Here is a 12080-nt window from a genome sequence, read left to right as displayed (position 1 = left end):
ATGTCTTTATTGTTTTGAAACTTCTGTATGTGTAATGTTTACTGTTAATTTTTATTGTTTATTTCACTTTATATATTCACTTTATATATTATCTACCTCACTTGCTTTGGCAATGTTAACACGTTTCCCATGCCAATAAATACCTTGAATTGAATTGAATTGAGAGAGCGAGAGAGAGACCCAACAATTAGATCTAACCAAATCATGAGAAAACAAAAAGATAATTATTTGACAAATAGGAAAGAATTAACAAAAAAACTGAGCAAACTGGAATGTTATTGTCATGTTATGTCTTGTCCCTGTGCTTTCTCTTCTCTTTGTTTCCCCCTGCTGGTCGTTTTAGGTTACTCTCTCTCTCTCTATCGTTCCGTTCCTGCTCCCAGCTGTTCCTCATTCTCCTAACGACCTCGTTTACTCTCTCACACCTGTCCCCTCTTTTGCCCTCTGATTTAGTCTCTATTTCTCTCTCTGTTTCTGCTTCTGTCCTTGTCGGATTCTTGTTTGCTTTGCCCCGTCCTGTCGTAATCTGCCTCTTTATTAGATGCTACGTGTGAGCAGGTGTCTTTGTCCTCTACGGCCCGCGCCTACCCTGAGGGACCTGCAGTCTGTTGCCGCTAGCCCTGCAATTCTCCTCTACTACTAGAAGGAGGACTCTCCTGCAAAGATAGAGGATTTATGTTTTCCCTGTTTGGACATCTCCTGTAACGATTGAGGATTTATGTTTTCCCTGTTTGGACATTAAAAGACTGTTTCTGTTGAATCGCTGTTGGGTCCTCACTCATCTGCATAACAGAAGAATCCGACCAAGAATGGACCCAGCGACCCGGATCCTCTCTACTCAGCCGTCGAGATCCAGGGAGCGATGCTAGGCAGACACGAGCAGGAATTGTCTGCTGCTCGACATGCCGTTGAGACCCTGGCCGCCCAAGTCTCCGACCTCTCGAAACATATTCACAATCTCCGCCTCGATCCACCGGCTACTTCCAGGGCTTCCGAGTCTCCGGAGCCCAGAATTAATAACCCACCGTGTTACTCTGGGAGCCCACTGAATGCCGCTCGTTCCTCACCCAGTGTGATATTGTGTTCTCTCTCCAGCCCAACACGTACTCCAGGGGTACAGCTCGTATCGCCTACGTCATATCTCTCCTTACTGGACGGGCTCGTGAGTGGGGCACGGCAATCTGGGAGGCAAGGGCTGAGTGTACTAACCAGTATCAGAACTTTAAGGAGGAGATGATACGGGTTTTGATCGTTCAGTTTTGGGAAAGAAGCTTCCAGGGCCTTGTCTTCCCTATGTCAAGGGAATCGATCCATAACGGACTACTCTATAGAGTTTAGCACTCTTGCTGCCTCCAGTGACTGGAACGAGCCGGCGTTGCTCGCTCGTTTTCTGGAGGGTCTCACGCAGGTAAAGGATGAGATTCTCTCCGGAGGTTCCTTCCAGCGTGGATTCTTGATTGAACTCGCTATTCGTATAGAACGACGGGTAGATCTTCGTCACCGAGCTCGTGGAAGAGAGCTCGCGTTATCCGTTTCCTCCCTCTCCCGCATCACTACCATCTTCCTCCACTGGCTCAGGTGCTGAGCCCATGCAGCTGGGGGTATTCGCATCTCGACTAAGGAGAGGGAACGGAGAATTACCAACCGCCTCTGTCTCTATTGCGGTTCCGCTGGTCATTTGTCATTTCATGTCCAGTAAAAGGCCAGAGCTCATCAGTAGCGGAGGGCTACTGGTGAGCGCTACTACTCAGGTCCCTCCTTCAAGATCCTGTACTACCTTGTCGGTCCATCTACGCTGGACCGGTTCGGCAGCTTCCTGCAGTGCCTTGATAGACTCTGGGGCGGAGGGCTGTTTTATGGACGAAGCCTGGGCTCGAACATGACATTCCTCTCAGACAGTTAGGGAGCCCACGGCCATGTTAAGCCTTGGATGGTAGTCCTCTCCCCAGGATTCAGCGTGAAACGCTACCTTTAACCCTCACTGTCTCTGGTAATCATAGCAAAACCATTTCTTTTTTGATTTTTCGTTCACCTTTACGCCTGTTGTTTTGGGCCATCCCTGGCTAGTGTGTCATAATCCTTCTATTAATTGGTCTAGTAATTCTATCCTCTCCTGGAACGTCTCTTGTCATGTGAAATGTTTAATGTCTGCTATCCCTCCTGTTTCTTCTGCCCCCTCTTCTCAGGAGGAGCCTGGTGATTTGACAGGGTGCCGGAGGAATATCATGATCTGCGCACGGTCTTCAGTCGGTCCAGGGCCACCTCCCTTCCTCCTCACCGGTCGTATGATTGTAGTATTGATCTCCTCAGAAGCGTTTTACATCCGCTCCTATCCTTGTTACACCTGACGTCTCTAGACAGTTCATTGTCGAGGTTGACGCGTCAGAGGTGTGCGTGGGAGCCATTCTGTCCCAGCGCTCCCATTCTGACGATAAGGTCCACCCTTGCGCGTATTTTTCTCATCGCCTGTCGCCGTCGGAACGTAACTATGATGTGGTAAACCACGAACTGCTCGCCATCCGCTTAGCCCTAGGCGAATGGCGACAGTGGTTGGAGGGGGCGACCGTTCCTTTTGTCGTTTGGACTGACCATAAGAACCTTGAGTACATCCGTTCTGCCAAACGACTTAATGCGCGTCAGGCTCGTTGGGCGCTGTTTTTCGCTCGTTTGAGTTCGTTATTTCTTATCGTCCGGGCTCTAAGAACACCAAGCCTGATGCTTTATCCCGTCTCTTCAGTTCTTCAGTAGCCTCCACCGACCCCGAGGGGATTCTCCCTGAGGGGCGTGTTGTCGGGTTGACTGTCTGGGGAATTGAGAGGCAGGTAAAGCAAGCACTCACTCACACTCCGTCTCCGCGCTTGTCCTAGGAACCTTCTTTTCGTTCCCGTTCCTACTCGTCTGGCCGTTCTTCAGTGGGCTCACTCTGCCAAGTTAGCCGGCCACCCCGGCGTTCGGGGTACGCTTGCTTCTATTCGCCAGCGTTTTGGTGGCCCACTCAGGAGCGTGACACGCGTCGTTCGTGGCTGCTTGTTCGGACTGCGCGCAGACTAGGTCTGGTAACTCTCCTCCTGCCCCTACCCCTGGCCTTGCTGTGTCTCAGTCTGTCCCCAGCCACCGCATCTCTCCTGGTCCTGCTCCTAGCCTTGCTGTGTCTCAGTCTGCCCCAAGTTGTCACTCTCCTGGCCTGTTTGGTCCTGATAGCTCTAACTCTTACAGTTCTCTACCCGTGTCTCATTTAAAGAATAATAATAGCACAATGATTCCCTCTTCATCGTTTTCCGGTACGGTCCTGAGGAAAGGAGTTGGGTTCCATCTCGGGACGTGCTGGACCGTTCGCTGATCGGTGATTTCCTCCGTTGCCGCCAGGTTTCCTCCTCGAGTGCGCCAGGAGGCGCTCGGTGAGTGGGGGGGTACTGTCATGTTATGTCTTGTCCCTGTGCTTTCTCTTCTCTTCGTTTCCCCCTGCTGGTCGTTTTAGGTTACTCTCTCTCTCTCTATCGTTCCGTTCCTGCTCCCAGCTGTTCCTCATTCTCCTAACGACCTCGTTTACTCTCTCACACCTGTCCCCTCTTTTGCCCTCTGATTTAGTCTCTATTTCTCTCTCTGTTTCTGCTTCTGTCCTTGTCGGATTCTTGTTTGCTTTGCCCCGTCCTGTCGTAATCTGCCTCTTTATTAGATGCTACGTGTGAGCAGGTGTCTTTGTCCTCTACGGCCCGCGCCTACCCTGAGGGACCTGCAGTCTGTTGCCGCTAGCCCTGCAATTCTCCTCTACTACTAGAAGGAGGACTCTCCTGCAAAGATAGAGGATTTATGTTTTCCCTGTTTGGACATCTCCTGTAACGATTGAGGATTTATGTTTTCCCTGTTTGGACATTACAAGACTGTTTCTGTTGAATCGCTGTTGGGTCCTCACTCATCTGCATAACAGTTATTTGGTCCTAAACAGAGAGAACACAGCGGCAGAATACCTGACCACTGTGACTGACCCAAAATTAAGGAAGCTTTGGCTATGTACAGATTCAGTGAGCATAGCCTTGCTATTGAGAGAGGCCGCCGTAGGCAGAAATGGCTCTCAAGAGAAGACAGGCTATGTGCACACTGCCCACAAAATGAAACTGAGCTGCACTTCCTAACCTCCTACCAAATATATGACCATATTAGATACACATATTTCCCTCAGATTACACAGATACACAAAGAATTTAAAAACAAACCCAATTTTAATAAACTCCCATATCTACTGGGTGAAATACCACAGTGTGCCATCACAGCAGCTAGATGTGTGACCTGTTGCCACAAGAAAAGGGCAACCAGTGAAGAACAAACATCATTGCGAATACAACCCATTTTTCTGCTTATATGTTTTGCTATTTGCACATAATATGACATTTGTAATGTCTTTATTATTTTGGAACTTTGTGAGTGTAATGTTTACTTTTCATTTTTATTGGTTATTTCACTTTTGTTTATTATCTAGTTCACTTGCTATGGCAATGTTAACATGTGTTTCCCATGCCAATAAAGCCCTTTAATTGAAATTGAATTGAGAGAGGCGGTGATAACAGTCAGTGGATATAGCTGGCCCCTGGGCAGCATGAATAATGCAATTGGCTCCCTCAACGGACAACACATTTAAACCTTCTCCGACTGCTCTCACACTCTTACTCTTCTTTCTCTCTTCCTCCTCCTCATCTCTCCCTTCTCTTCCTCCTCTCTCCCTCCTCCTCTTCCTCCTCATCTTTCCCTGCTCTTCCTCCTCCTTCTCTCTCCCTCCTCCTCCTTCTCTCTCCCTCCTCTTCCTCCTCTCTCCCTCCTCCTCCCTCTCTCCCTCCCCCTCTTCCTCCTCATCTCTCCCTGCTCTTCCTCCTCCTTCTCTCACACCTCCTCTTCCTCCTCCTTATCTCTCCCTGTTCTTGCTCCTCCTTCTTTCTCCCTCATCTTCCTCCTCTTTATCTCTCCCTCCTCTTCATCCTCCTCTCTCCTTCCTCCTAATGCTCCTTCTCTCTCCTGCTGATCAGCTCCTCCTGAATCCTCACCTCACACAGAGGAGACATGTTGTATAATGCTGTACTCAGATCAGCTCCTCCTGAATCCTCACCTCACACAGAGGAGACATGTTGTATAATGCTGTACTCAGATCAGCTCCTCCTGAATCCTCACCTCACACAGAGGAGACATGTTGTATAATGCTGCTCAGATCAGCTCCTCCTGAATCCTCACCTCACACAGAGGAGACATGTTGTATAATGCTGTACTCAGATCAGCTCCTCCTGAATCCTCACCTCACACAGAGGAGACATGTTGTATAATGCTGTACTCAGATCAGTGTTAGCAGGCCCAGGCAGAACAGACTCTATGTTGTGGTATTGTTAATAAAGCCCTATGAGGGTGTAATGTCTATTTTTTACTTAAAGATTGCACTGTTGGTTAGGGCCTGTAAGTAAGCATTTCACTGTAAGGTGAACCTGTTGTATTCGGCGCACGTGACAAATAAACTTAGATTTAATTTGATTTATTCATGACATGGCACACTGCACCTCCAAGAAAATGCTTTTGAAAGGTTCTGGAAACGTTGGCAGAAGAGATGTGTGAGATTTCGTAATGTGCATATCCTGTTTGGTTCCTGTTTTCTGTGTGGACAGGAAGTTACGACGGGGAGCTGACGGTGTGGAACAACAGCACAGAGAACGCCCTGAGAAAGCTCTGTCCAGATCCCGAGAGAGAACGCAGCAGGCCTCAGACGGGTCAGAACCACACGGACACACCGCCTGTCTAACTAACTACTACAAGTACTGTTACTTAAACCCCCCCCCACACTCTGCACAACACTTTAACACAAACATCCTTTCAATGACCCCATATCTTCAGTGTTTAATGTGAACGGCGAGCAGGATTCAGAGAGCAGTGATGGCGTCTCCAGACTCTTCTTCCTGCCAGGACGTAAGGGCGTTGCCACCGTTGGTGAGCGATGGTACTTTGGTAAACTCCCGTGAAAGGACACGTGATTCTATTATGCTATTCTAGTCACGGACTGGCCCTGTTCTGGTCTGTAGGTGGAGCGGACCTGGTCTCATGTGGCGGTTCTGGTCTGGTTCGGTTCTGGAACACGGTCCATAGCGGTCTGGTTGCTGTGTTCACAGCTCATAAAGACATAGGGTCCATCATCATGACCATGACCGCCTGTGGTCGATACTTGATCACTGCTGACATGGAGGGAACCCTGAAGACCTGGGGCATACAGGTGGGAGAGAGACTAGGCCCAGATGTTTCCCTTTTAGCTGCTTTAATGGTCTGTGATTATATGTTGTGCTGTTCTGTGTGTTTGTTTGTCTGCCTGTCCATTAGGAATACTGCCTCCTGCCCAGCGACGGAGTGACCAATGAGGCTCCAGAATTGCTGGGTAGTCTCCGCCCACACATGGACTGTGTAACTCACCTGGAGACGTGCCTCCATGGCGGCAGGCTCCTCCTCCTCTCAGCATCTGCAGACTGTAGCGTAGCTCTCAGCTACCTGCCTGGGGACACAGTGGGCGTGTTCGGACAGGTGTGTGTCTGTGATTATGTCTCTGTGTGTGCTCAGCCACAGGTGTGTAACAGGTACTCATCTACGTCAGTGGAGGCTCCTCAGAAGAGGAAGGGTAGGACCATCCTCCTCAGTGAATTTCATAACATTTTTAATTGTAAAACATTTAAAAAGTTTTCCTTTTTAGATAAAACTATACTAAATATAATCACGTCACCAAACAATTGATTAAAACACACTATTTTGCAAAGATGGTCTACGGTATCCTCAACAGCACTGTTTGTGCATTGAAGTCTGCAAGCAAAAGGACAATGTGAGAGGAGGAGAGCACATAGAAGGAATACAACGTGGCTGATATGAAAGTGAACTGTGTTTACGCGTGATTAGGGGTGTATTCATTTCTGTTGAAAAACGTTTCTTAAAATGGAAACAAACGGAACAAAACGGGGATTTAACATACCTGAATTTGTCCTATAGAAACTCTCATTTAAAACTGTTGGACTCATGGTTACACCCTATATCAGCTAGATGCAGGCAAGGCGGTATTGAATGTCACTGTTTGTCGCCTCAAATTTGTCTCTTGACGTTGTGAACTTTAATTCATTGGTTAGGTTATATCAACCGTATGATGAGTATAGGGAAAATTTGAGTATCATGTAGCAGCCTAAACCCATCGCTGTTACAGTGAACTGGGTGAATGGAATATGAATGCGAGTCATCCAACATGCTGTAATAGAAACAAGGCCGTGCTCATGGAAAAAAAATATTGTCCTCCCTTAAAACTGGACCGACCACCACTGACTTACACACCCAGTAACCCTATGCACTCTGCTAGGCAGTGATTATCACTCTGGTAGGCAGTGATTATCACTCTGGTAGGCAGTGATTATCACTCTGGTAGGCATCACTTTGGTAGGCAGCGATTATCACTCTGGTAGGCAGTGATTATCACTCTGGTAGGCAGTGATTATCACTCTGGTAGGCATCACTTTGGTAGGCAGTGATTATCACTCTGGTAGGCATCACTTTGGTAGACAGTGATTATCACTCTGGTAGACGGTGATTATCACTCTGGTGGACAGTGATTATCTCTCTGGTAGACAGTGATTATCACTCTGGTAGACAGTGATTATCTCTCTGGTAGACAGTGATTATCACTCTGGTAGGCATCACTGCTAGGCAGTGATATCACTCTGGTAGGCAGTGATTATCTCTCTGGTAGAAAGTGATTATCACTCTGGTAGGCATCACTATGGTAGGCTGTGATTATCACTCTGGTAAACAGTGATTATCTCTCTGGAAGGCAGTGATTATCACTCTGGTAGCTATCTCTCTGGTAGACAGTGATTATCACTCTGGTAGACAGTGATTATCACTCGGATAGACAGTGCTTATCACTCAGGTAGGCAGTGATTATCTCTCTGGTGGGCAGTGATTATCACTCTGTTAGGCAGTGATTATCACTCTGGTAGGCATCACTCTGGTAGGCAGTGATCATCACTCTGGTAAACAGTGATTATCACTCTGACTGAGTGTGTGTACAGTATGTGGGAGGTGTGTAGTTGATGAATCAGAAGTGAAACCCGGACTAAACTGTCCTTACAAGTGTGTTTGTAAAAATAGTTTACCCCCCCACCACCACCACCACCACCACACTCACACACACTTTTAGGAGGAGCACTGGTGTCTGGATGGGCCTGGATCTGTCCAAGTGGGAGAAGGAGAGCCTAGAGAGGGGACAGAGTCACCGCAGAGCCCCAGTGGTACAGACCCTGAGTTTGACAGCCAACCCCCAAGATGCGGGAGGAGAGAAGGGCAGTCGTGGAGACAGAGGAGGCTGGAGACAACACAGGCCTGGAGAGAGAGGAGCTGGGGTCAATGTAAGTTCCCACTGTGTCACAGCAAGACATTCTGAACTTTATGATGGTAATTCGTCCTGAAAAGGACTGTACTGTACACAGCTATAAAACCCACGGGAGATAAATGGACTGAACATACTGTACACAGCTATACAACCCACGGGAGACAAATAGACTGAACATACTGTACACAGCTATACAACCCACGGGAGACAAATGGACTGAACATACTGTACACAGGAGACAAATAGACTGAACATACTGTACACAGCTAGAAAACCCACGGGAGACAAATAGACTGAACATACTGTACACAGGAGACAAATAGACTGAACATACTGTACACAGCTAGAAAACCCACGGGAGATGAGTGGTTGTAGCTAACTAGATATTCACCATACAACAACACATGACATACTGTCTTTCATTTAGTAATTCACCGTGATGTCATGTAATGTCTACATGATGTGTGTGTGTGTCTACATGATGTGTGTACGTGTTTGCATGATATGTGTGTGTGTGTGTGCCTGATGTGTGTGTGTGTGTGCCTGATGTGTGTGTGTGTGTGCCTGATGTGTGTGTGTCTACATGATGTGTGTGTGTGTTTGCATGATGTGTGTGTGTGTGTGTGTGTGTGTGTGCCTGATGTGTGTGTGTCTACATGATGTGTGTGCGTGTCTGCATGATGTATGTGTGTGTGTGTGTGTTTGTGTGTGTGTGTGTGTGTGTGTGCCTGATGTGTGTGTGCCTGATGTGTGTGTGTGCATAATGTGTGTGTGTGTGTGTCTGCATGATGTGTGTGTGTGTTGCATGATGTGTGTGTGTGTGCGTGCCTGGTGTGTGTGTGTGCATAATGTGTGTGTGTGTGTGTGTGTGTGTGTGCCTGATGTGTGTGTGTGCATAATGTGTGTGTGTGTGTGTGTGTGTGTGTGTGTGTGTGTTGCATGATGTGTGTGTGTGTGTGCGTGCCTGATGTGTGTGTGTGTGTGTGTGCCTGATGTGTGTGCGTGTCTGCATGATGTATGTGTGTGTGTGTGTGTGTGTGCCTGATGTGTGTGTGCCTGATGTGTGTGTGTGCATAATATGTGTGTGTGTGTGTGTGTGTCTGATGTGTGTGTGCATAATGTGTGTGTCTGATGTGTGTGTGTGTGTGCCTGATGTGTGTGTGCGTGTCTACATGATGTGTGTGTGTGTGTGCCTGATGTGTGTGTGTGTGTGTGTGTGTGCCTGATGTGTGTGTGTGCATAATGTGTGTGTGTGTGTGCATGATGTGTGTGTGTGTGTAGTACTCCCGGTGACTGTCCTCCTCCGAGTAGTATTTTGGGGCGAAGCTACAGGGAGAGGCAGGGCCTGAGGGTGAGTGACAGCCGACCTGGCCATAGGGAGACACCATTGAATACTGATGTTGGTAAGTCCAGACTCAGATAATGGGTTCCCTTCCTGTATTCTCATGCCTTCTATTCTCCTCTCATCTGAAGTCAGATTTGTGTGTGTGTGTGTGTGTGCGCATACATATTTCTCCACAGTCATCAGTGTGTTTTCCACCCCCTCTGTAGGTACGTTCAGTGGGCTGCGTATCGGAGAAGTACAGTCTGTCAGAGAGCTGTCCAGACCAGAGTTCGTCATACACCCTCACCGCTACTTCAACCATAGCGCCAAAACCAGCCCAATATTCACACCCCTACCTGCCAACACTGAGGGTACGCCCCTTATTGGTGTGAAAAGGAATATACAAAAATATCAGTACAAAGTTTGACTAATAAGTCGTTTTAAGATAATATATAGTTTTGAGATAATACAGGTCTGTTGTTTTGTGTCAGAAGACTACCTTCAGGATGTTATTGGGGCGGCAGGGTAGCCTAGTGGTTAGAGTGGAGGGGCGGCAGGGTAGCCTAGTGGTTAGAGTGTTGGACTAGTAACCGGAAGGTTGCAAGTTCAAACCCCCGAGCTGACAAGGTACAAAATCTGTTGTTCTGCCCCTGAACAGGCAGTTAACCCATTGTTCCTAGTCCGTCATTGAAAATAAGAATTTGTTCTTAACTGACTTGCCTAGTAAAATAAAGGTAAAATTAAATAAAAATTCTGTCTCTGTGCCCTCCTGCAGTGGTGAAGGCTGCCTTTGACCAGCGGAGTCTGTTCCCTAAAGAGCTTCTGGATGAGGAGGACAGGCCTAGCCATGGAGCCAGGAAACAGGGGAGCAGGGAGAACCGGATCAACGACAGGGGGCGTGGAAGGAAGGACAGGTGAGGGAGATTGACAGTCGTGTCAGAGAACAGACATGTGTGACCTAGCAGGACAGATTTGAACTGATCAGTCATTGTTTTTCCCCACTACAGACAAAGGAAGGGTAGTTTCTCTGGAGCCTTCAAGTGAAGACGTCATTTATATTGTTATCTACTTCATCACGTTTCAATATCACTTAAATGTCTGTCAAATTAAATCTGATCAATCAAGACACGAGTGTATTTATGTCCCTCTGCTTCCCCTCATGAGAAAGTACTACTAAATTACTACTACATTACTACTAAATTACTACTACATTACTACTAAATTACTACTACATTACTACTACAGTACTACTAAATTACTACTACATTACTACTACAGTACTACTAAATTATTACTACATTACTACTAAATTACTACTACATTACTACTACAGTACTACTAAATTACTACTACATTACTACTACAGTACTACTAAATTATTACTACATTACTACTACAGTACTACTAAATCACTACTACATTACTACTACAGTACTACTAAATTACTAATACATTACTACTACAGTACTACTAAATTACTACTACTTGATTGCTATTGAGATGTATAGTAAACCAGTATTGATTTATGTAGTAATTAGTGATAAATTGGGACGTTTCACTACTTGTGAGCACTTGATATTTCCTACTCAATTCTGGCGTGTTCACTATCGAATTACAACCAAATGCCTCTATATTTCTACTGTATCCCTTCTGCCATTTACCTGTGTAGTGTCAGTACTGATCACTACTGCCATTTACCTGTGTAGTGTCAGTACTGATCACTACTGCCATTTACCTGTGTAGTGTCAGTACTGATCACTACTGCCATTTACCTGTGTAGTGTCAGTACTGATCACTACTGCCATTTACCTGTGTAGTGTCAGTACTGATCACTACTGCCATTTACCTGTGTAGTGTCACTACTGATCACTACTGCCATTTACCTGTGTAGTGTCACTACTGATCACTACTGAGTTGTTCCTGATCCTTTTTCATTTCCTACATTAAACTTTTTGAATTACTATTGAACATGGACACATTTAGTACTGGTTGCCTATTCAGAATCACTTTTTAAAATTGTATTTTTATTTTATTTAACTCGGAAAGTCCGTTAAGAACAAATTCTTATTTTCAATGAGGGCCTAGGAACAGTGGGTTAACTGCCTTGTTCAGGGGCAGAACAACAGATATTTACCTCCTCGGCTCGGGGATTTGATCCAGCAACCTTTCGGTTACAAGTCCAACGCTCTAACCACTAGGCTACCTGCCTCTAACCACTAGGCTACCTGCCTCTAACCACTAGGCTACCTGCCTCTAACCACTAAGCTACCTGCCTCTAACCACTAAGCTACCTGCCTCTAACCACTAGGCTACCTGCCTCTAACCACTAAGCTACCTGCCTCTAACCACTAGGCGACCTGCCTCTAACCA

The 12080-nt window shown here is 46.6% G+C and overlaps 1 pseudogene; it reads left to right on the top strand.

The window, feature by feature from the left end:
- Nucleotides 1–10628, top strand: part of LOC115127179 (WD repeat-containing protein 49-like) — a 34241-nt pseudogene extending 23613 nt beyond the window's left edge.
- The last annotated feature ends 1452 nt before the right edge of the window (nt 10629–12080 follow it).

Source organism: Oncorhynchus nerka, unplaced genomic scaffold (assembly GCF_034236695.1).
Source record: "Oncorhynchus nerka isolate Pitt River unplaced genomic scaffold, Oner_Uvic_2.0 unplaced_scaffold_1646, whole genome shotgun sequence".
In the NCBI taxonomy this organism is placed as follows: domain Eukaryota; kingdom Metazoa; phylum Chordata; class Actinopteri; order Salmoniformes; family Salmonidae; genus Oncorhynchus; species Oncorhynchus nerka.
Note: the sequence above shows the minus strand (reverse complement) of the source record. Positions and strands in the feature narration are given on the sequence as shown.